A 23876-nucleotide genomic window follows, 5' to 3' on the forward strand; every position below is an offset into this window, starting at 1 on the left:
ATTTCAGATTTATGACATTCAAATCATTCAACCATTTACTCATAGGATATAAGTGAAGCACACGAGTAAATGACAAACTACTCCAAAAAGATATAAGTGAAGATCAATGAGTAGTTAAATAATTATGTAGCTATGTGAAGACTCTCTCTCATTTAATAATTTCAGATCTTGGTATTTTATTCAAAAAGCAAGCAAAGCTAAAGAAAATAAAATGACGCTCCAAGCAAAACACATATCACGTGGTGAATAAAAATATAGCTCCAAGGAAAGTTACCGATGGAAGTAGACGAAAGAGGGGATGCCTTCCGGGGCATCCCCAAGCTTAGGCTCTTGGTTGTCCTTGAATATTACCTTGGGGTGCCTTGGGCATCCCCAAGCTTAGGCTCTTGCCACTCCTTATTCCATAGTCCATCGAATCTTTACCCAAAACTTGAAAACTTCACAACACAAAACTTAACAGAAAATCTCGTGAGCTCCGTTAGCGAAAGAAAACAAAACACCACTTCAAGGTACTGTAATGAAGTCATTCTTTATTTATATTGGTGTTAAACCTACTGTATTCCAACTTCTCTATGGTTTGTAAACTATTTTACTAGCCATAGAGTCATCAAAATAAGCAAACAACACACGAAAAACAGAATCTGTCAAAAACAGAACAGTCTGTAGTAATCTGTATCAAACGTATACTTCTGGAACTCCAAAAATTCTAAAATAAATTGGTGGACCTGAGGAATTTGTCTAGTAATCATCTGCAAAAATAATCAACTAAATATCACTCTCCAGTAAAAAGTTTAAGCTAATCTCGTGAGCACTAAAGTTTCTGTTTTTTACAGCAAGATCATAAAGACTTCACCCAAGTCTTCCCAAAGGTTCTACTTGGCACAAACACTAAATAAAACACAAAACCACATCTAAACAGAAGCTAGATGGATTATTTATTCCTAAACAGAACCAAAAAGCAAGAAACTAAAATAAAATTTGGTTGCCTCCCAACAAGGAAGAAGTACGTCGGTGGAGCAACGTGGGGCCCACGAGAAGCCCATAAAACATCCAAGATGGATAATATAATAGCATGAATACTTCATAAATTATAGATATGTTGGAGACGTATCAGGACGCCACCCTGGGCCGAGCAATATGGAGCGTGGGGCACCACGGCGAGGTGTTCGGGGTGACGGCCCCGGAGGCCTACGTGCCCCGCATGATGGATCAAGAGTACGCACCGGAGGACGACCCCGGCTCATTCATTGGAGAAGATTGGGGAGAGGGGGAGCTAGGAGCCAAAGCTTTCCAAGAACCAACGGAGAACCACGACGATCGCGCCGGCAACGGCAACTACAGGGTACCGCTAATGTCTCAGGAACAGGCTTATGCTAACCATGGGCTGCAGATGAATCAGGTTGCAGCGTCGATCGACGACCCTGGCATGGCAGCACCCGTTCCATTAAGGGAGACACGCTGGGGGCCGCCAAGAGGGAGCCAGGAGCAAGGCCCCTCCCCGCGTCGCGCGACGCCTGGCGACACCCAGAGGTAGGCCCTCTGCCGGGGAGGACTCGACAACCCTTCCCCCGGCAGAGGACCTGTGGTCGCCGAGGGCACCGCTGGCGTCCTCTTTCCCTCCTTTGTGTTGTCCCGGTGACCGGTCGGCTCAAAGTGGGTCAAGGGTGGCGCAAGGAGGGCCCCTTGTCTGGCGATATGAAGCAAGGCCGGTACCTGTGAAGAAGGCCCAGTGCCTGTGAAGCTCGCCGCCCGTGACACTCTCACGTAATAATGAGTTGGGGCTGTACACGCCCCGGAGTCTCAGGGGTGCCGGCTCAGGCCCTAGGGCTCCCTCCCACGCCTAGTGGTAGCACTTAGCTCCGCGCTGGTGAGAAGACTTGAAGACCAGAAGACTAGACTAGGTGCCAGACGCAGCCTTTTGCTTTGGATCTCTCTTTCTATAGCTTTGCTTTCTGGATCTTGATTTGAGTTGAAGCTGAGTTTTTATCGATGCGCGCGGGGGGAGCCTTTTCTCGTTCGAGCAATTTCTTGCCTTCTGGATCTCATTTTGTCTGGGACTCATGTCCGTCGCCTTCCCCACACGAACTCCTCGCGAGCGGGACTGCACGAAGCACGTGCACGCCAAGCGCGCGCCAACACTACAACTGGTGCTCACCTCTCATGGGCCCCTTCTGACGGGGCGACAAGCTCCGCAGGATTCTCAGAAACTCAACGCCTTGCGACCCAGGTCAAAGCTGGTGCTGACTAAGGTAAACCATGACAGAGAACTCGCACCTGGATTCATGAGTCCGCGAGGATACAAACTCACACCGCATAGGAAAGTAATACTGCAGTTTGCTTACATGAGGGGCTCCCCCTCCCAAAATGCTCTTACAAGTTTTCCAAGGGCCACGCCCGAGTTTTGCGTGCAGGATGAAACGACAGGAGAACATGGGGTCAGCCGGAAATGTCGCTCGCTGCATCACCCGCGGACGCATCACTCGCGTCGTCATCATCTTCGTCGGCATTGTCGCCGTCGTCGACCACGTCGCCTTCGTCTGAGGCGACCACCACCCCGTCATCTTCCGAAGTGAAGGCCCTGACCAACGCATCCACGTTGTCTTCAACCCAACGCGCCAGGTCACCCCGGACGGCCATGGGAACAAGGGTGATGGCGGCGTCGAAATCGAAGTTGGGGTCGGCATTAAGAAGGTGGCTGAAGACACGGGAGAAAGCGCGCTCAAGCAGGCCACGCCCCCTTTCCTCCACAAGTTGGCAAGCTCTGGCAGATCGAGCCTCCAAGCGCGTCACCACTTCAGTGAAGAAGGTCAGGTGGCTGGCATAGTCATTCGAGTGAGGGGTCGGCACCTCCACGTCGCAAATATGGCCCAGGGCGATATTGGCCCTGTTCCGGAGATCCTGAAGCATAGGGGCATGCTCGCGCACCAGCGTTCGTCGTTGGAGCACTTCCTCCGCGTTTTGCCGCGCGACGGCCTCAGCATCATCAACCCGCCTCCGAAGGGAGCGCAGCTCGGCGCGGGCGGAGGCCAAGTCCGCCTGCACCGTAACCAGGGCGGCGGTCGTGGCCTCCGCGCGCCTCTCAGCCTCATCCAACCTGGGCCTGAGGGCAGAGGCCATGCCCTCATCCTCCGTACCCGCGAGCTTCAGCTTCATGTCGTGCTTACCCTCCAGGTCCGCGCGAACCTCGGCCACCCGGCGACTCACCTCCTCCTCAACTCCGGCCTCGCGAGCCCCGACGACATCTCCTGCTTGAGCAACTTCACGCTCCCTCGTCTCCAGTCGCTCGAGCTCGAGGTTGCGCTCCACGGCTTCCAGGGCCAGCGCCTCACCGCGCTTCCGGACCTCCTCATCCTCCGCAGGCGTCCCCCTCAGCGATGCAAGAGCGGCCCTGCGCGCCTCCACCTGTTGCTCAAGGGGCGCGCTCCAGGCCTAGAGTTCCCACGCGCGCTCCTCCGCAGCCTCGTGACGGTGGTCAGCCTCGCAAGCCTCTTCCAAGGCTCGCGAGCGGGCTTCATGGGCGATCTTGAGGGACGCCTCGGCCTTCGCATTCTCAAGGTCGCACTGGTAGCGACCGAGGTTGATGGCCAACCACAACTTGCGCCGCTCCTCCACCAGCCGGAGACCTTCAGCCTCAAGGCGCGAGTCGACACCCGCGAGCTCTTCACCAAGTCGGCTCATCGCGCCCATCGCCTCCTGGAAGAGCTCGTGGCGACCTACGCTCCGCCCGTGCTCGAGCTCGAACGCTCGACCCACCTCGTCCTCCACCACGGGGGCTGCGGGCGGGGCGCCAAGTGGCATGCCACCTCCCGGCAGGGGGCTGGGGGCTGACGCCGCACCTGACGACAGCCCGTCCTTGCGAGAAGCTCGAGCCGGTTGGGGCTCGCTGCTTGAAGAGGAACCAAAGATCGAAGCCAACCAGCTACTGCCCATGAGCAAGGGAGGAGTCTTGGGCACGCCCGCCAAGCTCCATGCTAGACCATGGGGGAGGGGTGGCCAAGCTGCGGGCTCAGCGCTCCACGAAGACAGAGATGCTCCTCCAACCGGCCCAGCTCCAAGGGCGGTAAGAAGGCCAGGAACGCTCAAGGCAGATGGGGGAGTTGATGAAGGAGGAGGCCGCTTCTCGGGAGATGCAACAGCTTCAACGGAAGGGGCCCTGGAGAACCGACGTCAGGATAAGGAGGCTACACGCAGGAAGCCGTGACAACAAGATACTTACGCGTCAATGGCGATGTACTTTCGCCGCTTCAATGGCCCGAAGGTATTGCTGCCGCTAGGAGATCCTTTCCTCTTATGGAGCTCCTCGAAGTCCACACAAAGACGACCGAAACGCTGGACGTGACGGCCGGTGCGCGGCGGGGCCGAAGAAGAGCCTGGAAGGATGTCTTCAGGGGTGCTCGGTTGCGGCAAACAGCCGGGCACCGTCTCACCGCAACCTCCCGAGGCTCCTGGAGCCTTGGCCTCGGGAGCCGCATGCTGCGCCTCCTCAATAATCGGCACCTCGGGAGGGGGGTCGCAGGCCCCCGAGGACGATGCCCCAGGATCACCACTCGGCATGTGCTCCGCAGTACTCGAGCCACCGGCCCCCGTCGGAGCTCGTCCTCCCACACCCTCACCTGGGGCGAGCTCGGCACCGGCGGCGAAGAAGGGAACCACGACGACGGGGTACTCGCGGGGCCCCACCAGTCCGACCGGCCGCAGCCCCCATTTGTCGAAAGAAGGCATGCTCGCTGCAAACTCATCCTTGTTCTTGCAACGATACAGCAGGCAATTCTTCCCAGGCATTTCGGCCGGCAGAGGGACACCCGTCAACACCTTGAGCACTGTCTGCCGCGTCCCGAGAGGGAGCCCTGACTCCTGGAACCTCATGTGGTCCTGACTGTTGAGCAAGGTCCACATTGGGCGAGAGTGGCGCTGAAGCGGAGCAACCCGGCGTTTGACGAACTCCTTCACCACCATAGGTGCGGTTATGCCGCGGTCCTTCAGCAGCCTCAGCCTGGCCTAGACGAGAGCAAGGCGGGGGCTCGAGAGCTTCTGATGGCCCTAGCCGGAGTTCGGAACAGCAGGCTCCGCCGGAACTTGGAGCAGGGGGCTGAGCACGCTGGCATCAACGAACACCCATCGCGTGCGAAACTCGCTCGTGGATGAAGGGAGCTCGAAGCCAATCCCCGCGCCCGCAGTCGCGGCCATGACCTGGAAGCCCACACACCCCGAGCTCTGCCGAGGATCGGTTAAATGCAATGAGAAGAAATGGTGAAGCAGGGCCACGGAAGGAGAGATGCCCATCATGGCCTCGCACAAGAAGGCGAAAACGGCAAGAAGGGTCACAGATTGAGGGTCGAGATGAAGCATGTGGATCTGGTAATGCTCGAGTACCGCGTTGAAGAAGGAGGAGAAGGGAGGAATCAAGCCAGCCCAGAGGGCGTCGATGAAGATCAAGACCTCAGTGGCTGCCCAGTCCATGCGAGTGAGGGACGCAGGCCAAGCCACTGTCCCTCCCCACTCGTTGAAGCTGGAGGCAAGCATGGGGCACACCTTGTCCATGGCCTCGTCGTTGAGCACGCGAGGGCAGCCGAGCGCCGGTTCAAAAGACGGAGGCGTAGTTGGCAACGACAGGGGTTTCTTCCCCTTTTCAGCTTGTTTTGGCACCATGGCGATGAAGCAGGCGGAGCGTAAGCCGGATTGGCAGGACAGAGCAGGGTCTCGAGGAACCAGGGACATTGGAAGAGCCAGGCGTGGGTGAAGGAAGAATAACTGTGTAGGCCGCGGGGGCCACATATCCAGGCGGATTCAAAGGCAGCGTGGGGAAGCAGAGACGCCCATGTCCAATCAACCGCCACGCGTCAGCCGAGGCCGCAGGCTTTTGGGGCCCGCGGTGCTCCGAACTGGACCTTTGGCTTCGCCGCGAAGCCAAGCCCGAGCGCACGTTGGGCCCGGGGGCTACTGTCGGCATTCTGGGAATGGGGGTCCCCAGACTTGCCTGCCTGCGGCCCACGGCGTGGCTAAGCCAGCAGGCCGTACGGCCCATCTTCATCAACAAGGCATCCAAGACCCTCGCGAGGGTCCAAGCCTCGCGAGGAGGACGACGCAAGACCTCCTCAGGAGTGGCCTAGTCAGGCAGGCTCACGAGGAGCGGAGATATCAAGGCGGGGCGAACCTCACGAGGCTCTCGTGACGTGAGCCATGACGATCGACACCAGGCGAGCGCCAGGCGGGCGCCAGCGCGCGCAGCATCCTTGTTTCCTCTTTGGTGCTAAGGAGGCCAGCGCGGGCGAGGAGTACTGAGGCATCAGGCAAAGGTTGCTATATTGGTGCAACGAGACCAAGACCAGGAGGACGGCAAGATGGAGGTCATTGTGGAGCCCAAGACGGCGTCACCACCAGAGCCTTTCGCAGGCGAAGACCACTTTTGTCAGGATAGCTTGTACTAGCTGCCTCCCTTCAAATTTGCCCACCGTTGTTGGCTCCCTTCCCGCTCAATATTTGGGAAGAGGACCAGGGCCTATATAAGTAGAACTAGCCACCACAGTAGGGGCATCTCATCTTAGCTTGGTCCAATCGGATCAAGAGCCTACCCTAGCCACAAGAACACCTCAACCTCAGGAGGCCGTTCTTCCCTTGTACTGTTCATCATCAGCCCTAGAGGCAATCCACCACCACCACACTTGAGTAGGGTATTACACCACAATGGTGGCCCGAACTAGTATAAACCTCGTGTCTCTTTGTGTTGCGAGTTCGTCGAGTTTGTCCGCGAGATCTTAGCGAGCTAGGGCGTAGATCGGTAGGAGGGAAAGACTTCGCGCGCACCCCAGTGTTCAAACCTTAAGGGTTTGCCGGAACCCCACATCCGACAAAGGGATTGACAACCCCTTTATCGCGTTGGTTGCAAGGTTCTTGATTGTTTGTGCAGGTACGAGGGATTTGCGTGTAGTCTCCTACTGGATTGATACCTTGGTTCTCAAAAACTGAGGGAAATACTTACGCTAGTTTGCTACATCACCCTTTCCTCTTCAAGGGAAAACCAACGCATGCTCAAGAGGTAGCAAGAAGGATTTCTGGCGCCGTTGCCGGGGAGATCTATGCCAAGTCAAGACATACCAAGTACCCATCACAAACTCTTATCCCTCGCATTACATTATTTGCCATTTGCCTCTCGTTTTGCTCTCCCCCACTTCACCTTTGCCTTTTCTTCGCCTTCTTCCCGTATGTATCTTTGTTTGTGTTTCCATGTGCCTTCTATTTTCTTTCATCTTTGCTTGCTAAAAATCTATTGATATGGATCCACTTAAAGTGTTCTACTTGGATCATCTTCGATCCTTATGCGCTCGTGCTGAAACCCCAACTAGCCTAGTTGATGGGAAATCTTTAGATAAGCATGCTCATTTTGTGCGTCATCGTTGGTCTGAAAAAGGGAGACTCTTATGGGATCAAATAAACAGATTGTTGTGTTATGCTTGGAATCTTTGTGAAATTTATGATTTTACTTGTTGCTCTAAGAACCCTAAAAAACACCTCCCCTACCTATGTGAGTTTAATGATAATGAAATCTTATCTTCTTATGCAAAGGGTGTTTATAGTTACTACGATATCGAACAAATTAAAGTTGATTTTAAGGGTGCTTATGAAGTTGCTTCTTTGATTGAAAAGTATGATATTACTCTCTACGAATCTGAAAATTTTGACATACTTAAATATTGCTATGAAAACTATGCTCATAATGTCTATGTCAAAGAATTTATTGAAAGAATGACCATTGCTTTGGAAGAAAATAATGATATGCATGAATCTATAGATAATTATGATTCCGATGATTTGATTGAAATATCCCTTGATGAACATGATGCTTGCTATTCTTGTGGCCATGAAGCCAATATTTATGAAGATGAATTTGCTATAGTTCCTTATGTTAAACATGAGATCGTTGCTATTGCACCCATACTTGGTAGTTCCTTCGATGAAAAGCATGATTGCAATGATGTTATTATAAATTTTCTTAATGTCAATTGTGTTAATGATATGAAAAACCTCAAGTTTGGGGATGCTAGTTTTGCTACGACTACTATTTGTTGCAGTGACCATGATTGGGGTGATTCTTCTTATGATCTTGAAAATTTATTTAAGCCCCATGATGAATATGAGATTGATAATAATGTTTGCAATAATATTGAAAGTGGGTTTGGAAGAGTGTCAACTTCTGATCCCACATATTTGGAGAATGTTCAATCTTATGAAGTTTTTGATAAAAGTGGGTTTGGAGAGGTCATGACTTTAGTTAATGTTAATCCCACTATTTTGGAAGAGGGTCAACTTTGCATACATGTGGATCATGTAGAATTTTTTATGTGATAGCTATATTGTTGAATTTGAATATGATCCTACATGCAATTACTATGAGACAGGAAAATATGGTTGTAGAAATTTTAATGTTACTAAATTACCTGTCGTCATGTTGAGATTGCTATTGTTTCTTTCTTCTTCCATGCATATGCTAGTTTTTGCCTTGTCTTGATAATTTGTTTGCTTATAAAATGCCTATGCATAGTAAGTATGTTAGACTTAGATGTGTTTGTCACGTGCTATATGATGCTCTCTTCGTGCTTCAATTCTTGTCTTTCATGTGAGCATCATCGAAATTATCAATGCCTAGCTAGGGGCGTTAAACGATAGCGCTTGTTGGGAGGCAACCCAATTTTATTTTTGTTCCTTACTTTTTGTTTCTGTTTAGTAATAAATAATTCATCTAGCTTCTGTTTAGATGTTGTTTTATGTGTTAAATTAGTGTTTGCGCCAAGTAGAACCTTTGGGAAGACTTGGGTGAAGTCTTTATGATCTTGCTGTATAAAACAGAAACTTTAGCGCTCACGAGACTAGCTGCCATTTTTTACTGGAAAGTACTTTTAGGTTGATTCTTTTTGAAGATGATTAATAGACAAATTCCTCACGTCCACCAATTTATTTAAGAATTTTTTGAGTTACAGAAGTATACGTTTGATACATATTACTACAGACTGTTCTGTTTTTGACAGATTCTGTTTTTCGTGTGTTGTTTGCTTATTTTGATGAATCTATGGCTAGTATCGGGGGGTATGAACCATAGAGAAGTTGGAATACAGTAGGTTTAACACCAATAAAAATAAAGAATGAGTTCATTACAGTACCTTAAAGTGGTGATTTCTTTTCTTATACTAACGGAGCTCATGAGATTTTCTGTTGAGTTTTGTGTTGTGAAGTTTTCAAGTTTTGGGTAAAGATTTGATGGATTTTGGAATAAGGAGTGGCAAGATCCTAAGCTTGGGGATGCCCAAGGCACCCCAAGGTAAAATTCAAGGACAACCAAAAGCCTAAGCTTGGGGATTCCCCGGAAGGCATCCCCTCTTTCGTCTTCGTCCATCGGTAACTTTACTTGAGGCTATATTTTTATTCACCACATGATATGTGTTTTGCTTGGAGCGTCTTGGATGATTTGAGTCTTTGCTTGTTAGTTTACCACAATCATCCTTTCTGTACACATCTTTTGGAGAGACACACATAAATAGGAATTTATTAGAATACTCCATGTGCTTCACTTATATCTTTTGAGCTAGATAATTTCGCTCTAGTGCTTCACATATATCTTTTAGAGCACGGTGGTGGTTTTATTTTATAGAAATTATTGATCTATCATGCTTCACTTATATTATTTTGAGAGCCCTTTAGAACAGCATGGTAATTTGTTTTGGCTATAAAATTAGTCCTAATATGATAGGCATCCAAGATGGGTATAATAAAAACTTTCATAAAAAGTGCATTGAATACTATGAGAAGTTTGATACTTGATGATTGTTTTGAGATATGAAGATGGTAATATTAGAGTCGTGCTAGTTGAGTAGTTGTGAATTTGAGAAATACTTGTGTTGAAGTTTGCAAGTCCCGTAGCATGCACGTATGGTAACCGTTGTGTGACAAATTTGAAACATGAGGTGTTCTTTGATTGTCATCCTTATGAGTGGCGGATGTCGGATTGCGGGTTCCGGCAAAACCCTCGAGGTTCGAACACTGGGGTGCGCACGAAGATCTCTCCCCCTCTAGCTCACGCACTCGCCGCGATCTCAAAACTCATTGCGTTGAGCTCGCAGAACAAGGGACACAGGGTTTATACTGGTTCCAGCCACCAATGTGGTGTAATACCCTACTCCAGTGTGGTGTGGTGGATTGCCTCTTGGGCTAGGGATGAACAGGTACAAGGGAAGAACAGCCTCCTGAGGAGAGGTGTCCTTGAGATCGGTGAGCTTGTGTGGTTGAGGATGATCTGAATGGCCCAAGATCAGTTGGCTTCTACTATGGTGGCTAGTCCTATTTATAGAGGCCCTGGCCCTCTTCCCAAATGTAGGAAGGAAGGGATCCAACAACGGCCAAGTTCGAAGGGAGACAACTAGTACAAGCTATCCTGACTAAAGGTGGTCTTCGCCGGCCAAAGGCTCTGGTGGTGACGCCGTCCTGGGCTCCACGGTGACCTCCATCCTGCCGTTCTGCTGGTCCTGGTCTCGTTGCACTGATATGGAAACCTTTGCCTGATGCCTCGGGACTCCTCGCCTGCGCTTGCCCCTTTAGCACCAAAGAGGAAACGAGTACGCTGCGCGCTCTGGCACCTGCCTGGCCATGGTTGTCATGGCTTGCGTCACAGGAACCTCGCGAGGTGCCCCTCACCTTGATATCTCCACCCCTCGCGAGACAACCTGGTGAGGCCGCCCTCGAGGAGGTCTTGCATCGTCCGCCTCACGATGCTTGGCCCCTCGCGAGGGTCTTGAGTGTTCGCTGATGAAGTTGGGACGTACAGGGCCGCTGGAGGAGCCACGACGTAGGCTGTAGGCAGGCAAGTCTGGGGACCCCCGTTCCCAGGACGCCGACAGTAGCCCCCGAGCCCAAGGTGCGCTCGGACTTGGCTTCGAGGCGAAGCCAAGGGGCATGTACGGAGCGCCGCGGGCCCCGACAACCTGCGGCCTCGGTTGACGCATGGCGATTGATGAGACGTGGGCGTCTCCGCTTCCCCACACTGCCTCGGCAATTGCCCGACTTGACGAGTCCCTGCTGCATGCAGAGAAAAATCATCATTACCTGTGATCGTGGTGGTCTCCGGTTGGCCTTCTCCTCTTATAAATGAGCACGGGGCGGAGCCCCCGTCTCCCATCTCTTCCTGCTCCACTCGCTTCTCCTCCATCGCTCCATCGCTCGTAGCAATTCCCATGGCGCCTATTCAGAGGTTCTCAGCCACAGAAAAGGGAAAAAAACCCGCGACGAGCCGGGGCCGCTTCCGCCGAAGAAGAGGCTGACCAACCTCCGCGATGTAGTCATGAGGCCAGAGGTGTCGAGGCCTTGGTGCGAGCAGCCTCCCCCGGGGTATCCGCTGCCCTTGTATGCCCAGGCCGAGGGCTCCGGAGGCAGAGGCTGCGACCAGCGCCGTCCCCGTCGGGGCCGCGGCCCCCGCGCCGTGGTGGCACGCACCATTGCCCCAGGAACCCACGCCGAGGGCTCCTCGCGCGAGCTCGTGATGTGGGAGGCGATGCCTCAGCGCACCTGGATTCGCTTCCCGCAGTTCTTCTCCGCCGAGATGCCGCCAAGGGGACCCCTCGAGCTTTGGCTGTAGCACGCTGAGTGCGATGCCCCAGTGACAGGGGCGGAGGTCGAGGTCGTCTCCCCAGGCAAGATCTTCATGACCCGCGGCTGGGGTGAGGTTGCCCGGGTTTGCCGTGCAGAGGGCGCCCTCGCCATCCACTTTGAGTACGACGGCGCCTCCACGATGTTCTTTAAGGTCTTCGACGAGGAAGGCCGCCGCTTGGAGTGCTGCCCTGAAGGGGGTCATTGGGACGGCGCGGCGGCAGGGGCAAGGTCTGCCGCTGGCCTCGCCAGCGTTTCTTCTGGTGGCAGCGGTGACGCTTCGGAGTCCAGCGACTCTCCCGAGCCCTACGAGACTCCGGGGAGGAGCGACGACAGCTACGTGCCTCTGAGCTCGCGCCGTGGCCGGAGTGCAGCCACAGCGTCAGGCCGCCGCCGTCGCTGATCTGGATGGGATTGGTGCCGGCCTCCCGTGGCCCACTGTTGATGATGGCGTTGGTGGCGCGGGTGCGTGTAGATAAGGCTCCTAGAAACTTCCTCCTTCTGTTCCTTGCGAGGAATCGAGGTGAACCCCATGGGGGCGTGTAAAGGGTGTGTAATGTCTTTTGCTGATATCGTCCTTATTATGAAGATTTACGAATGCATGCCCCGCTTCGGCCTAATCTCCCCTTTCCAACCTCGCGGTAGCTTGGCGCTCTATGCCGATAGGTCCCAGACCCCAGGCGGGCTGCAGCCGTCGCTGGTATGCCAGGTCGCGATGTCGTGGTCAAGGCCAGGAGGTGAGCGGCCCGAGGTCCAGTAAGAGCTCCTGAGGCGCGATGCTCAAGAGGTCCCCTTTGGCCTGCAAGCAGCCACCTGAAGGTGGGAAAGGGAGGCGACGCTGCCGCTTCAGTGCTGCAAGAGATGGGGATCTTGTGCCGTGGCGCTCGGCTGACTTGGATGCGGAACTTATATTGGTAGTCAGAGTCGATTCCTTGCACATCACCAGGCTCCCTGCGCGTTGGTGACTGTAGTGTAGCCAGGGTAGGCACGTGCGGGGCTCCCCCTCTTTCCCGCGCCCTTCGTGTGCTCTACATCCTTGGGTCCCGGCCCTCGAGCGAGCTGAGCCACCGTTGGTATGCCAGGTCACGATACCGTGGTCAAGGCCGGGGGTGAGGGCTGGAGAGCCAGTAAGAGCTCCTGAGTTGTGATGCTCAGGAGCCCCCCTTTCGACACGCAAGCAAATTGTATGGGAAAGGAAGGAGCCCGTGGTGCCGCCCGCTATTGCTCTCGGGAGGTTCCTACAGGTTAGCATGAGAGGAGGTGCGAATTGCAACCACGCTTGCTGGTTTGCCACCGATCATTCCGCAAGAAGACGAAGGCACTGAGGGTCTGGTGAGGTGACGTGCGCGGGTGTGCCGCGAGCTAGATCTCAACCGCTTAGATTTGTCAGCATTGCAGGGACGGACCCGAGCATAAGCGCCGTGCCAGCATGAGTAGCCCCCGTTGCGGGGTGAGCAGAGGGTCGATCAGCGATGCGGGCGGACACGGTGAGTGATGATTAAGCAGGGGATGACTATAAATAACTCATGCATGGGAAGCAAACTAGCTTAGATAGATGCAAGAACAATACACGCCACCGGGACGGACCTGAGCGGCTTGGGGATGATGCAGCCCGAGGGGCGCCCCCAGTAGGGTAAGCAAAAGATGCAAAAAGATACATGCCGCGGGGACAGACCCATGCGACCTGGGAATGATGCGGCCCGAAGGGCGCCCCCAGCTAAATAAACTTGGAAAATGTCACCTGGTTCCGCTGTCGAAGGGGTGTTGGGGTAGCCGAAGACGCGTGACGAAGGGGCCGCTCCTCATGAGCCGCCTGTGCCCTGAGCCTCTGGAGGCTCTGGGGGCTCGGGCGGTTCCTTGAGGACCGTCTCCATCTCCACCAGGACCGCGTGATGCCTGGCCTCCTGAGCCGCCAGGATGCTCCGTAGGTTGCGCTGGAAGGCGGCTGCCATGCTCGGCAGGCCAAACAGCATGCGGACATAGCTGTGGGGTGGACCCTCACACTGCCCAACGCGCGAAGACCAGAAGCGCTCCTGAGATGCGGCCCTATTGAGCCCTGGGATGTCGATGCAGATGCGCAGCCCGCCATCCTCGCCTGGATGGGGAGCTGCGCTAGGTGGGCGGCGGTCGCCGTGCATGGCTCTTGCATCTTGTAGCTCCTGAGTGGTCTTGGCGATGAACTCCTAAGCGCCGGGTGCTCCTTGCCCGTTGTCCTCCTGAGGGAAACGTGCCTCAAAGCACGCCTCCACGTGGTGCCCGAGCGCCTCCCTCGTGATGTTGGCTAGGCCTGAGGCCCTCCAGAAGAGAGCCCCCGAGCCCTGCCCGAGGAGGGCGTCGGGCGCGCCTTCCTATGCGAGGGAGGGAGGCGCCCCAGCCGCGGGCGCTGATCCTGAAGCGGTGCCGCTAGAGACGCCGCCCCCCTGGGGCCCTGTGCGGAGTAGCTGCTTCTTCTTCTTGGGGATGGCCTAGGGAGGGTACTGCGTGCCCTTGCTGTCAGGGTCCTTGATTGCTGCGGCTTGGAAGGCGCGCTCGAGGGAGCACACCGCATCTATTTCTTCGCAGGGGACTGTGATGATCCCGCCGCTTCCTGGCATCTTGAGGACGTTGTAGCCGTGGTGAGTCAGTGCCATGAACTTGGCTAATGCAGGATACCCGAGGATGGCATTGTACGGCAAACGGATGTGGGCAACGTCGAATTCGATGAGCTCGGTGTGGTAGTTGCCGCGCTGGCCGAAGGTGACAGGGAGGCGCACCTGCCCTATCAGGGTGGTGGAGCCGTCGGTCACTCATGAGAAGGGCTTAGTAGGCTGTAGCTGATCGTATGGCACTTGGAGGCTATCGAATGTTTCGATGGACAGGACATTAAGCCCTGCGACGCCGTTGATGAGGGTCTTGGTGACTTGGACGTTGCTGATGACGGGTGAGCACAGCATTGGGAGGGCGCCTGCGGTCGTCGCGCACTTGAGCTGGTCCGCCGAGCTGAAGATGATGGCGCACTTGGACCACCTGAGCGGGCGCGTGGCCTCAAGCCTGGGAAGGGCTGCATTCACCTCGCAAGAAAACTGCTTGAAGATGCGCTGGGATGCTGGGGCCTGAGCTCCGCCCAAGATGCAAGCGATAGTGCGCGGCTCCTGGAAGCCCCCAGCCCCTCATCCTGATGGTGGTCGTCGTTCCTTCTTGGCAGTGGTGGCAATGGGGGAGACCAGCATTGCCCTGAGGGCGGTCCTCACGTGGCTAATCCTTCCAGGTGCACTCACGAGGCTGGTCCTACCAACGATCCTTGAGAAGCCGGTCGCGCCACTCCTGGCGGGGGCCGCGATCATCCCAGCGTCCTCCGCCTCGTCCTCCTCCTCGGCCGTAGCCCCGGTCGTTGCGCTCGGGGCGTCGAGCGAAGCATCCATCTCGAATGGCTCCGATCTCTTGACAGTCATTGGTGATGTGGCTGTGTATGTTGTGGAAGGCGCAGAATGGTCGGCTGCTCTTGGACGACTCAAGATGGTCCCGGCCGCGCTTCGCATCTGGCTTCGCCGCGAGCACGGCCACCCCCTTGCGCTTCACGTCTTTGGCCTTGGTTTTCTTCTCCTCTGGGTCGATAGGAGGGGGCTCGAGGAGGGAAAGACGCCCTTCCTCAGCTCTTGCGCACTTGGTTGCCATGTTGAACAGCTCTAGAGCCGTGCATTGCTCCTCGTGGATGGCGAGCTCCTCCTTCATCTTGACGTCGCGGACGCTGTCGAAAAACGCGAAAATGATGGCCTCATCCGTCACCTTGGGGATCTTGAGACGAACGTTGTTGAAGCGCCGGATGTACTTCTGCATGGTCTCTCCTGGCTACTTCTTGATGCAGCGTAGGTCGCCCGCGGCCGGCGGGCGGTCGCGGGGTGCCCTGGAAGTTGGTGACGAAGCGGTCGTGCATCTCATCCTAGGAGGAGATCGAGCCTGGGGGCAGATTCAGGAGCCACGAGCGAGCACCATCCTTGAGTGCCATGGGGAACCAGTTCGACATGACTTTCTCGTCGCCATTGGCCGCCTCGATGCTCAGCTCGTAGAGCTGCAAGAACTCCGCAGGGTCGGGGGTGCCGTCGTAGCGAGGAGGTAGGTCTGGCTTGAACTTGCCCGGCCAGACGACGCTACGCGGCTCCGGAGTGAAGGCGCGGCAGCCTGCTGTGGCCATCGGGGCCCTTCGCTGACGTGGAGCCTGCCCCTGATGTCCGCGCGCCGCCACCGCAGGCAGCACGCGATCTTGTCGCGGTGGAGCTGGGAGCGAGGGGGCGTTTTCTTGTGGCCGAGGAACCTCTTGGCAGCTTCCTTCTTCTCGCGCGGGCGCCCAGCGCGGTGGGTCGCGCTGAGGGGCTGCGCGCCTTGGCGCCAGGGCACCATCTTGATGCAGAGGTGGTGGAGGTGCTCCGTGAGCTACGTCGCCCGCAGCTGGCGGGGGGCGAGGCAGTGAGAGGGACGGTGCGGGGGAGCCCCCAGCAGCGCTGACGAGCTCGGCGATGCGATCCAGCCAGTCCGCGTAGAGTTCATCCACCGGGCGGTAGCGCAGGAGCTCGCGTGCCATGAGCAGCGCGACATGCGCGTCCGTGGGCGCCGGACGAGTGTGACGATGAGCCGGCTGGGGTTAGTGACGGAGTGGCGGTGATGCCGTCCCGCCGCACGGAGGGGTGCAGCGAGGATGCCTGCTGCTCGTTTCCTGTCGGGCCGGTGACGGCGTTGGCGGCGGGCGATCAAGAACAACGAGGAGGCCCACCGACAGGGGCCGTCTGAGCAACGCGGGCGGTGAGGGCGGCCTGGCGCTCGGCGTGGGCTTGACGCGCGTCTGCTATGGATGCGGTGGGACGATGGAACACGGATCAGCGGAAGGAAAGCTTCAGCGCACCCCTACCTGGCGCGCCAAATGTCGGATTGCGGGTTCCGGCAAAACCCTCGAGGTTCGAACACTGGGGTGCGCACGAAGATCTCTCCCCCTCTAGCTCACGCACTCACTGCGATCTCAAAGCTCAGCGCGTTGAGCTCGCAGAACAAGGGACACAGGATTTATACTGGTTCGGGCCACCGATGTGGTGTAATACCCTACTCTAGCGTGGTGTGGTGGATTGCCTCTTGGGCTAGGGATGAACAGGTACAAGGGAAGAACAACCTCTTGAGGAGAGGTGTCCTTGAGCTCGGTGAGCTTGTGTGGTTGAGGATGATCTGAATGGCCCAAGATCAGTTGCCTCCTACTGTGGTGGCTAGTCCTATTTATAGAGGCCCTGACCCACTTCCCAAATGTAGGCGGGAAGGGATCCAACAACGGCCAACTTTCAAGGGAGACAACTAGTACAAGCTATCTTGACTAAAGGTGGTCTTCGCCGGCCAAATGCTCTGGTGGTGACGCCGTCCTGGGCTCCACGGTGACCTCCGTCCTGCCGTTCTGCTAGTCTTGGTCTCGTTGCACCGATATGGAAACCTTTGCCTAATGCCTCGAGACTCCTCGCCTGCCCTTGCCCCTTTAGCACCAAACAGGAAATGAGTACGTTGCGCGCTCTGGCGCCCGCCTGGCCTTGGTCATCACGGCTTGTGTCACAGGAACCTCGTGAGGTGCCCCTCGCCTTGATCTCCGACCCTCGCGAGCCAACCTGGTGAGGCCGCCCTCAAGGAGGTCTTGCGTCGTCCGCCTCGCGAAGCTTGGCCCCTCGCGAGGGTCTTGAGTGTTTGCTGATGAAGTTGGGCCATACAGGGCCGCTGGAGGAGCCACGCCATGGGCCGTAGGCAGGCAAGTCTGGGGACCCCCGTTCCTAGGATGCCGACAGCGGTCGGGGACGAGCGATGGTCTTTTCCTACCAATCTATCCCCCTAGGAGCATGCGCGTAATGCTTGGTTTTTGATGACTTGTAGATTTTTGCAATAAGTATGTGAGTTCTTTATGACTAATGTTGAGTCCATGGATTATACGCACTCTCACCTTTCCATCATTGCTAGCCTCTTCGGTACCATGCATTGCCCTTTCTCACCTTGAGAGTTGGTGCAAACTTCGCCGGTGCATCCAACCCCCGTGATATGATATGCTCTATCACGCATAAACCTCCTTATATATTCCTCAAAACATCCACCATACCTACCTATTATGGCATTTCCATAGCCATTCCGAGATATATTGCCATGCAACTTTCCACCGTTTCATTTACTATGACACGCTTCATTATTGTCATATTGCTTTGCATGATCATGTAGTTGACATCGTATTTGTGGCAAAGCCACCATGCGTAATTTATCATACATGTCACTCTTGATTCATTGCCCATCCCGGTACACCACCGGAGGCACTCATAATAGAGTCATATATTGTTCTAGTATCGAGTTGTAATCATTGAGTTGTAAATAAATAGAAGTGTGATGATCATCATTAATAGAGCATTGTCCCAAATAAAAAAAGAGAAAAAAAAAAGAAAAAAAGAGAAAGGCCAAAAAAGGCCCAAAAAAGAAATAAAAGGGACAATGCTACTATCCTTTTTTCCACACTTGTGCTTCAAAGTAGCACCATGATCTTTATGATAGAGAGTCTCTTATTTTGTCACTTTCATATACTAGTGGGAATTTTTCATTATAGAACTTGGCTTGTATATTCCAACAATGGGCTTCCTCAAATGCCCTAAGTCTTCGTGAGCAAGCAAGTTGGATGCACACCCACTTAGTTTCTTTTGTTGAGCTTTCATACATTTATAGCTGTAGTGCATCCGTTGCATGGCAATCCCTACACCTTGCATTGACATCAATTGATGGGCATCTCCCTAGCCCGTTGATTAGCCGCGTCAATGTGAGACTTTCTCCTTTTTTGTCTTCTCCACACAACCCCCATCATTATATTCTATTCCACCCATAGTGCTATGTCCATGGCTCACGCTCATGTATTGCGTGAAAGTTGAAAAAAGTTTGAGATTACTAAAGTATGAAACAATTGCTTGGCTTGTCATCGGGGTTGTGCATGATGAGAGCATTTTTGTGTGACGAAAATGAAGCATAGCCAAACTATATGATTTTGTAGGGATAAGCTTTCTTTGGCCATGTTATTTTGAGAAGACATAATTGCTTAGTTAGTATGCTTGAAGTATTATTATTTTTATGTCAATATTAAACTTTTATCTTGAATCTTTCGGATCTGAACATTCATGCCACAATAAAGAGAATTACTTTGAAAATTGTGTTAGGTAGCCTTCCACATCAAAAATTCTGTTTTTATCATTTACCTACTCGAGGATGAGCAGGAATTAAGCATGGGGATGCTTGATACGTCTCCAACGTATCTATAATTTTTTATTGTTCCATGCTATTATATCATCTATTTTGGATGTTTAATGGGCTTTATTATGCACTTTTATATTATTTTTGGGACTAACCTATTAACCGAAGGCCCAGTGCAAATTGTTGTTTTTGCCTATTTCAGTGTTTCGCAGAAAAGGAATATCAAACGGAATCCAAACGGAATGAAACCTTCGCGAGGATAGTTTTTTGAAAAAACGCAATCCAGGAGACTTGGAGTGGACGTCAAGGAAGCAACGAGGCGGCCACGAGGTAGGAGGGCGCGCCCAGGGGGGTAGGCGCGCCCCCACCCTCGTGGGCCCCTCGTGGCTCCACCGACCTACTTCTTTCGCCTATATATACTCATATACCCTGAAAACATCCAGGAGCACCACGAAACCCTATTTCCACCGCCGCAACCTTCTGTACCCATGAGATCCCATCTTGGGGCCTTTTTCGGCGCTCCGACGGAGGGGGAATCGATCACGGAGGGCTTCTAAATCAACACCATAGCCTCTCCGATGATGTGTGAGTAGTTTACCACAGACCTGCGGGTCCATAGTTATTAGCTAGATGGCTTCTTCTCTCTCTTTGGATCTCAATACAAAGTTATCCTCGATTATCTTGGAGATCTATTTGATGTAATTCTTTTTGCGGTGTGTTTGTCGAGATCCAATGAATTGTGGGTTTATGATCAAGATTATCTATGAACAATATTTGATTCTTCTCTGAATTCTTATATGCATGATTTAATATCTTTGCAAGTCTCTTCAAATTATCAGTTTGGTTTGTCCTACTAGATTGATCTTTCTTGCAATGGGAGAAGTGCTTAGCTTTGGGTTCAATCTTGCGGTGTCCTTTCCCAGTGACAGCAGGGGCAGAAAGGCACGTATTGTATTGTTGCCATCGAGGATAAAAAGATGGGCTTTATATCATATTGCTTGAGTTTATCCCTCTACATCATGTCATCTTGCCTAATGCGTTACTCTGTTCTTATGAACTTAATACTCTAGATGCATGTTGGATAGCGGTCGATGTGTGGAGTAATAGTAGTAGATGCAGAATCGTTTCGGTCTACTTGTCACGGACGTGATGCCTATATACATGATCATGCCTAGATATTCTCATAACTATGCGCTTTTCTATCAATTGCTCGACAGTAATTTGTTCACCCACCATAGATTATGCTATCTTGAGAGAAGCCACTAGTGAAACCTATGGCCCCCGGGTCTATTTTCCATCATATTAATCTCTTGTAAATTAGCTATTTCTGTCGTCGTTTATTTTGCAATCTTTACTTTCCAGTCTATACACCAAAAATATTTATCTTATTATCTTTATCAGATCTCACTTTTGCAAGTGGCCGTGAAGGGATTGACAACCCCTTTATCACGTTGGTCGCAAGGTTCTTGATTGTTTGTGCAGGTACGAGGGATTTGCGTGTAGTCTCCTACTGGATTCATACCTTGGTTCTCAAAAACTGAGGGAAATACTTACGCTACTTTGCTGCATCAACCTTTCCTCTTCAAGGGAAAACCAACGCATGCTCAAGAGGTAGTAGCGCGTGGCCCCTGGAAGCCCCCAGCCCCCTGGTCTTGATGGTGGTCGTCATTTCTCCTTGGCGGCGGCGGCAGCGGAGGGAGGCCGGCATTGCCCTGAGGACGGTCCTCACGAGGCTGGTCTCTCCAGGCGCCCTCGCGAGGCTGGTCCTGCCAGCGGTCCTCATGAGGCCGGTCGCGCCACTCCTGGCGGGGGCCGCGGTCATCCCAGCGTCCCCCACTTCATACTCCTCCTTGGCCGTAGCCTCGGTCGCTGCGCTCGAGGTGTCGACCGAAGCGCCCATCTCGGATGGCCCTGAGCTCCTGACAGTCACTGGTGTTGTGGTTGTGTACGTTGTGGAAGGCGCAGAATGGGCGGTTGGCCTTGGATGACTCGGGGTGGTCGTGGCCGCGCTTCATATCTGGCTCCGCCGCGAGCACGTCAGCCCCCTTGCACTTCACGTCCTTGATCTTGGCCTTCTTGTCCTCCTGGTCGGCAGCTGGGAGCTCGAGAAGGGAAAGACGCCGTTCCTCAGCCCTTGCACACTTGGTTGCCATGTTGAACATCTCCAGGGTCGTGCATAATTCCTCGTGGATATCGAGCTCCTCCTTCATCTTGACGTCGCTGACGCCATCGGAGAACGCGGAGATGATGGCCTCGTCCGTCACCTTGGGGATCTTGAGGCGGACGCTGTTGAAGCGTTGGATGTACTTCTGCAGAGTTTCCCCTGGCTGCTGCTTGATGCGCTGCAGGTCGCCTGCGGCCGGCGGGCGGTCGCGAGTGCCCTGGAAGTTGGCGACGAAATGCTCGCGTATTTCGCCCCAGGAGGAGATCGATCCCATGGGCAGGTTCAGGAGCCACAAGCACGCGCCATCCTTGAGGGCCATGGGGAACCAATTCGCCATGACCTTCTCATCGCCGTTGGCCGCTTCGATGCTCAACTCGTAGAGCTGTAGGAACTCGGCAGGGTCGGGGGTGCCGTCGTAGCACGGAGGCAGGTCTGGCTTGCACTTGCCGGGCCAGACGACGCTGCGCAGCTTGAGAGTGAAGGCTCGGCAGCCTGCTGTGGTCACCGGAGCCCGTCGCGGAGGCGGAGCCTGATCTTGATATCCACGCGCCGCCGCCGCGGGCGGCGTGCGGTCTTGACGCAGCGGTGCTGGGAGCACAGGAGCGTTTTCCTGCGGCCTCGGGACTTCTTGGCAGCTTCCCTCTTCGTGTGCGGGCACCCGACATGGCGGGTCATGCCGCAGGGCCGCGCGTCTTGGTGCGAGGGCGCCGTCTTGATACGGAGGTGGTGGAGGCGCTCCATGAGCTACGTTGCCCGCAGCCGGAGGTGGGCGAGGTAGCAAGAGGGACGGTGCAGGAGAGCCCCCAGCGACGCTGACGAGCTCGGCGATGCGGTCTAGCTAGTCGTCGTAAAGGTCGTCGACCGGGCGGTAACACAGGAGCTCGCTTGCCATGAGCAGCGCGGCCTGCGCATCCATGGGTGCGCGACGAGCGTGGGATGACGAGCCGGTCGGAGTCAGCGACGAGGTGGCGGTGCGTCCGTCCCGCCGCACGGAGGGGTGCAGCGATGAAGCTTGCTACTCATTCCTGGCCGGGCCAGTGGCAGCGTTGGCAGCAGGCGAGGGAGAACGGCGGGGAGGTCTGCCAACAGGCGCCGTCTGAGCGGCGCGAGCTGCAAGGGCGGCCCGCCGCTCAGCACGGGCTCGGCGAGCGTCGGACATGGATGCGGTGGAGCAGGGGTGCATCGATCAACGAAAGAAAGGCTTTAGCGCACCCCTACCTGGCATGCCAAATGTCGGATTACGGGTTCCAGAAATTCCTTGAGGTTCGAACACTGGGCTGCGCACAAAGATCTCTCTCTTCCTAGCTCGCTCTCGCAACGATCTCAAGGCCTAGCTCGCCGAACCCAAGGACAAGAGACACGAGAGTTTATACTGGTTCAGGCCACCGTTGTGGTGTAATACTCTACTCCAGTGTGGTGTGGTGGATTGCCTCGTGGGCTAAGGATGAACTAGTATAGTGGATGAACAGCCTCCTGAGGGGAGGTGTTCTTGAGCTCGATGAGCTGGTGAGATGGCCTTGGTGGAGTGGATCCAATCCAAGATGAGCCGATCTTTGACTACGGTGGTGGCTAGTTGATACGTCTCCAACGTATCTATAAATTTTGATTGCTCCATGCTATATTATATTCTGTTTTGGACATTATTGGGCTTTATTATACACTTTTATATTATTTTTGGGACTAACCTATTAACCGGAGGCCCAGCCCAGAATTGCTGGTTTTTTGCCTATTTCACAGCTTCGCAGAAAAAGAATATCAAACGTAGTCCAAACGGAATGAAACCTTCGGGAACGTGATTTTCGGAACGAACGTGATCCACAGGACTTGGACCCTACGTCAAGACATCAACCAGGAAGCCATGAGGTAGGGGGCGCACCTACCCCCCCCCCCCCCAGGCGCACCCTCCACCCTCGTGGGGCCCATGTTGCTCCACCGACGTACTCCTTCCTCCTATATATACCTACGTACCCCCAAACTACCAGATACGGAGCAAAAAACCTAATTCCACCGCCGCAACCTTCTGTACCCGTGAGATCCCATATTGGGGCCTGTTCCGGAGTTCCGCCGGAGGGGGCGTCGATCACGGAGGGCTTCTACATCAACACCATAGCCTCTCCGATGAAGTGTGAGTAGTTTACCTCAGACCTTCGGGTCCATAGTTATTAGCTAGATGGCTTCTTCTCTCTTTTTGGATCTCAATACAATGTTCTCCCCCTCTCTCGTGGAGATCTATTCAATGTAATCTTCTTTTGCGGTGTGTTTGTTGAGGCCGATGAATTGTGGGTTTATGATCAAGTTTATCTATGAACAATATTTGAATCTTCTCTGAAATCTTTTATGTATGATTGGTTATCTTTGCAAGTCTCTTCGAATTATCAGTTTGGTTTGGCCTACTAGATTGATCTTTCTTGCAATGGGAGAAGTGCTTAGCTTTGGGTTCAATCTTGCGGTGTCCTTTCCCAGTGACAGTAGGGGCAGCAAGGCACGTATTGTATTGTTGCCATCTAGGATAACAAGATGGGGTTTATATCATATTGCATGAGTTTATCCCTCTACCTCACGTCATCTTGCTTAAAGCGTTACTCTGTTCTTATGAACTTAATACTCTAGATGCATGCTGGATAGCGGTCGATGTGTGGAGTAATAGTAGTAGAGGCAGGCAGGAGTCGGTCTACTTGTCTCGGACGTGATGCCTATATACATGATCATACCTAGATATTCTCATAACTATGCTCAATTCTGTCAATTGCTCAACAGTAATTTGTTCACCCACCGTAAATACTTATGCTCCTGAGAGAAGCCACTAGTGAAACTTATGGCCCCCGGGTCTATTTTCCATCATATTAATCTCCCGACAACAAGC

This window comes from Aegilops tauschii, chromosome 1 (assembly GCF_002575655.3).
Source record: "Aegilops tauschii subsp. strangulata cultivar AL8/78 chromosome 1, Aet v6.0, whole genome shotgun sequence".
Classification (NCBI taxonomy): domain Eukaryota; kingdom Viridiplantae; phylum Streptophyta; class Magnoliopsida; order Poales; family Poaceae; genus Aegilops; species Aegilops tauschii.